This window comes from Cicer arietinum, chromosome 8, assembly GCF_000331145.2.
Source record: "Cicer arietinum cultivar CDC Frontier isolate Library 1 chromosome 8, Cicar.CDCFrontier_v2.0, whole genome shotgun sequence".
Classification (NCBI taxonomy): domain Eukaryota; kingdom Viridiplantae; phylum Streptophyta; class Magnoliopsida; order Fabales; family Fabaceae; genus Cicer; species Cicer arietinum.
This window is the reverse complement of record NC_021167.2, coordinates 8,249,641-8,256,036: the sequence shown is the minus strand read 5'-3', so window position 1 is coordinate 8,256,036 and position 6,396 is coordinate 8,249,641.

The window sequence follows — 6,396 nt, the reverse complement described above, 5'->3', positions numbered from 1 at the left end:
ATTAAAATTAAATATTAAAATTAAATATTAAAATTAAATATTAAATATTAAAATTAAAATAAATATTTAATATAAAAAAATAATATTAATAATAATTAAAGCTAGCTATAGCAATTACGACAAAATCAAATAAAACATGCATTCCAAAATTAACAATTAATGTCTTACAAAGTGGAAATTAAACACACAATAATGTCATACAACCCAAAAATAAATTATGAAATTTTTCAAATCACATCAATCCTCATAATAATTCTTCTGATCAGCTCCACTCCCACCATCATTATTTCATGCATTCATACCTGACGAAAGAAGTCCCTCAAAAGTATTATTCATTTGTGTTGGAGGAGACATCATGCTTTGAAATTGAATTTCATCTTCAATGGCACCACCAGTAGTTGAAGGAGGAGCCCTAACTGGTTGAGGTTGATTTAAATCTGGTCTGATCAACCCAGCTGTTGGCATAGTTGGTCGGTATGCAGTTTGATTATCTGGTTGAGGAAGTTGATGTGAAGATGATGGAGCATACTGATAATTATGAAAATATTGTTGTTGCTGAAACATTGGCTGCTGCTGTTGCTGGAAGGCAGAGTTCGAAGGATCCTGGTGTTGCTGTTGGAAATTTGGAGGCGGTTGCTGCTGCTGGGAGTATTGAGAGTAATTTTGTTGCTGCTGGAAAAGTGGTTGTTGATGCAAGTATTGAGGCTGAGGCGGGAACTGCTGATGAAAGACAGGAGGAAATGAAAATTGTTGTTGTTGAAATTGCTGTTGCTGCTGAAACTGCTGCTGCTGCTCTTGAAACCTCTGTTTCCATTCCTCATTCAATTTATCAATTGCGGCTTGTACCAGATGTTGTGTCCTTTCTTCTTGCTCACTTGCCCATTGCTCCTTTAACTGGTCAAGAGTATCTATCGGCGCCGGACGATGACATCGATCCGTACTAGAATAAGAAGAAGACGTCTCAGTCTGAATATAGCCGGTTGGACCTTTCACAAAGGTTGATGATAAAGTACCGGCACCCAGCACACGCCCTTTGTACTTGCCACCACTGAGGTTCATAAAACTTGCGGTCTCATATTGTTTTCGCTACACTGGACCAGCTCGCATAGGAGGAGGAAGAGTAGCTTGATGATCATTCCATTCTTTCATGACTTGTTGAAGTTGTTTCTAAATTAAAAATAAAAAAAAAAATTAAAAATTAAAATAGTTAATAATTGATATATAATAATTTAAAGGTGTAATTAATATATAATAATCAATATATAATAATTACCTAAATCGTTTTTGATAATTCATCAGTATACTTATTTGTTTGAGGATTAACATGAAGATAGCGATATATCTCAGCCTGAGTGACCTCCCTTCCAAGTTGTTTTTCCTAAAATATATATTAAATTAATGTCAAGTTTATAAGTTGGTGAAATGTGATGATTAATTGAATAAACATTAATAGATATATATTATAAATAATAATTAATTACCATATAATATTTAATTTCTTCAGCAGACATGGAACCTCCCTTATGAGTACTGGTACCCCTCTCAGATGCTCTATTAATCTTTGCTTTTTCTCTCTTTTGTTTGTAAGCATTTGTGTTCCACTTCCTCCACAAAGCAGTCCAAACATTTTCACCAATCCAATTAGACCGTTTTTTCTCGCCCTTATTACGTGCGTAAGACAACATAGATGAGAGACGCTTTGAAAAGCGATGGTCAAATGAAGTCATAACTGCGGCATCATGCTCTCTTTTCCAAGTACATTTAGTCTGTTGTTTGTTTAAATTTAAAAAATATTAAAAATATAATTCAATTAAGCAATCAAATGTATATATAATTAATTAGTACTTAAATAAATTAATGTAATCACTTACTTTGAAACAATGTAAAAACTTATCAACTTCACTAAATTGAGGTGTCTTATCCTCTTTTATCTCACCCCAAGACAACCATGGTTTTTTGTATTTCTCTTGTATGACTTCAGCAATTGCCTTTGTAGATGATTTAAAAGGAAGATATCTTCAAAATTTACATGCAAATTAAATATAAAAATTAATTAATAAAATAATGTAACATATGCAATAATAAAATATTTAACAATCATAATTAATTTAATCTATCATAGTTTACATACCTATCTCCTTCTAGAAAGATGACAATGCGGTTGTAGCAATCGACACATCTGGGTTCCATTATTTCGTCTATCGTATAAGGCTCTACTGGGACCTCCGGATATAGAGGAATAGCTCAACTACTAGTACCAATGGTCGGCATCGGCATGAGAGATGGGTCATTAACAACACATGGTTTAACAACTTTTTTCTTACCACGTGATGTTTTGGATATTCCTCGTATTGCCGCCGTTCCTGTTCCTCCCGATCCATCTGAACCTCCTGATCCTCCTGCAGATCCTCCTACTCCTGACATGAGTGAATTAAGTCATTGCCTTCATCATTCTCTAATTCATCTATTTCTTGTTCATCAACTTCTTCTCCAATGTGTGACTCATGACAAAGTTGACTAATAGTCTCATCTCCAATCACATGATCCAAATTTGACATTTCATCCATTTGAAATGCAACTTCTTCATTTTGACCTGCTTCAACTTCTTCGATTCCACTCATTGGTCTTGTTTTGATTGCAACACACCAACCTTGTTTGCTTCTGACAGTTGATGGATAAGGAACATAATACACTTGTCTTACATTATGGGCCAGGGCAAATGAATCAAACCGTAGATATCTTTTGCTCATCAGAATGTCTACAGTATTGGATATCAAATTGATTTTAGTTCCTCTGCTAGATGGATCAAACCACTTACAGTAAAACAACACCACTTTTTTCGCATAATCTAGGAACGTGTAGTCAATTTCATAAATATGCTCAATTATGCCATAGAAATCTTCTACTACACCACTATCAGAGACACTTTTCATACAAACTTCACTATTAATTGTTTCTTTTCCTTCAGTCCAAGATTCAGTGTGAAATTTGTATCAATTGATGTAATAGGTGTGTCATTCTTTGAAACTTCTACTCGGGCCCATAGATAAGTGCCTTAAGTGGATGTTGATAGGAGTTTGTTCTTTCAGATGCACTTGTTGTTGAAACCATAATGGGAAATTTGAATGTATATCATCGGATGATTGTCCCGTATTTAAAAATGTCCTGATCGATGACCATATATATGGTGAATATCAATTTAATCATATAATTAAATATAATTATTTAATAAGAAGAGGAATTTGAAACGTACTCAATGTATGGTTTAACTTCAGTGCAATTAATCAAAACGTGAACATGTGTCGCATTAAATACTTTGTCACTTGGCCAGAAAATCAGAAAATCCCTACCAGCATGATGACCAGACAAGCAAAAAACTGATAAAGCATGTGGACGACGTATAACACTATCAGTAGCGTTTCTTCCGTTAACTGGTGACAATGTTTCATTGTTGAAATAATGAGAACAAAAGTGTGTTGTTTCACGGTGTAGGTAAGATGAACAAATTGAGCCCTCAACTCTAGCTTTGTTTTTCACCGACCGTTTTGAATAACCCATGAACCTATAATATACAAAGAGATGTACAATAAGCTCCATGTACGTATATATAAGTTGAAGTATATTGAAATTAAAGAGATATTGTATGTATATATATATATATATATATATATATAATATAATTAAATATAATTAATATGAAGAGAAATTTGAAACGTACTCAATGTATGGTTTAACTTCGGTGCAGTTAATCAAAACGTGAACATGTGCCGCATTAAATACTTTGTCGCTTGGCCAGAAAATCGGAAAATCCCTACCAGCATGATGACCAGACAAGCAAAAAACTGATAAAGCATGTGGATGACGTATAACACTATCAGTAGCGTTTCTTCCGTTAACTGGTGACAACGTTTCGTTGTTGAAATAATGAGAACAAAAGTGTGTTGTTTCACGGTGAAGGTAAGATGAACAAATTGAGCCCTCAACTCTAGCTTTGTTTTTCACCGACCGTTTTGAATAACCCATGAACCTATAATATACAAAGAGATGTACAATAAGCTCCATGTATATATAAGTTGAAGTATATTGAAAATCAAGTATATGTATATATATATCACCTTTCAAATGGATACATCCATCTATACTGAACTGGTCCACCAAGCCTAGCTTCACTTGCAAGATGCACTGAGAGATGCTCCATGGAATCAAAAAACCCAGGAGGAAATACTTTCTCCAACTTACATAGAATGATCGGAATGTCATTTTCCATCTTGATGAGATCTTTATCATAGAGTGTTGAAGAACACAAATTCTTGAAATATTGACTCACTTCAATAAGTGGGTTCAATACATGTGTCGGTAAAGCACTAAACGCAATTGGAAGTAAACACTCTAAAAATATATGACAATCATGACTTTTCATCCCATGCATCCTCCCATTTTCCACATCAGCACATCTTGCCAAATTAGAACAATAACCGTCAGGGGTCTTCAGCTCTTTGATCCAACGATAAACAGATTTGGCTTCATCATTAGATAAAGTGTAATTTGCACGAGGTTTTAGGGTCTTGCCGTTTTGTTCCACCAACAACAAATCTGGTCGTCTGCAATATATACCTATGTCTTTTCTAGCGTTTGTCCGTAACCTTGTGGTTTACAAGCCACACCATTAACAACATGTACCTTTGGAATATCTTTTACTTTATTCCAAACTTGTTCTGATGTCAATTTAAGTGGGGGTCCTAGACTTTCTGCATAGCCCTTCATAAATGCAGCTTTGTTCCTTCTAAATGCATGATCAGCAGGTAAAAACCTACGATGCGAGTCAAACCACGATGCCTTCCTGCCAAATTTTAAAGTAAATGTTTTTGTATCTTCCATACAAATAGGACAAGCTAGTTTACCATGCGTGCCCCATCCTGACAACATCCCATAAGCGGGGAAATCATTAATGGTCCACATCAATGCAGCGCTCATCATAAAATTTTCTCTCCGAGCAATATCATATGTCAAGACACCATTCCGCAACCTCTTCAAATCGTCAATCAGGGTTGTAAATAAATATCAATACCAGTTGTAGGATTAGAAGGACTTGGTATCACAGCAGCTAAGAACATATAAGGTTTAGACATACACATATCAGGAGGAAGATTGTAAGGAGTAACAATAACTGGCCAACAAGAATAAGGAGTAGATGTGCTTGTATGAGTTGTAGGATTAGAAGGACCTGGTATCACAGCAGCTAAGAACATATAAGGTTTAGACATACACATATCAGGAGGAAGATTGTAAGGAGTAACAATAACTGGCCAACAAGAATAAGGAGTAGATGATGCTTGTATGTAAGGTGTAAATCCATCTGAGGATAATCCAAGTCTTACATTCCGTGGATCTGATGCAAAATCAGGATGTATTTGATCAAAGTGTTTCCATGCCTGACCATCAGACGGATGTCGCAACTCGCCTGAATTTCTTCTATTCTCATAATGCCACGTCATCTTTCCTGCAGTTTGTATTGATGCAAACAATCTTTGCAATCTTGATACAATAGGGAGGTAAAATATTGCTTTCCTTGGAATTGATTTTCCCTTACTTACCCTAGAGTTATTCCTTTGGTGATACCTTGGTTCTTGACAAAACTTGCATTCAACTAAGTTTGCATCATTCATACCAAATTCATTGTCATAATACAACATGCAACCTTTAACACAACAATCAATCCTCTTGACACCTAATCCTAACTTTGACACTAACCGTTTCACATCGTAATAACTTTGCGGCAAACCATCTCTAACAGGTGTTGCGTCTAGCATCATTTTAGTCATCAAATCCAAAGCTAAATCAGGAACATGAAATTGAGACTTTAGACCTAACAGTCTAATACACATTGATAACTTTGAGTTTGAAGAACCTTCAAACAATAGTTTATTTGTCTCTTTCAAAAGACCATAAAATCTCTGAGCTTCTTCATTGGGAAGTCCATCGGTATCATCATATTGATCTTCATTGAATGACAAATTAACCCCAACAGCATCTGAGATCATATCATTCATCGCCTCAAAGTGTTGATAGTTATAATAATCTATACCTAACATGTTAGTACTACTTGAAGGACCTATGTTATAATTCTCCAAAGATGTACTAGTATTAGGCGCCGCCAGATACTCTTCTCCGTGATTAGTCTAAATCCAGTAGTTAGGCATAAATCTGTCTGCATACAAATGCACTCTTATTTCATCTTCACTTTTAAACCGTGTACATCTTCACTCTTATATATATCAATACTATCAAAAAATATCAATACTAACAAAAAAAAATATCAATACTAAACCAAAAATAAACATTATATATATATATATATATATATATATATATATATATATATATATATTTATATAT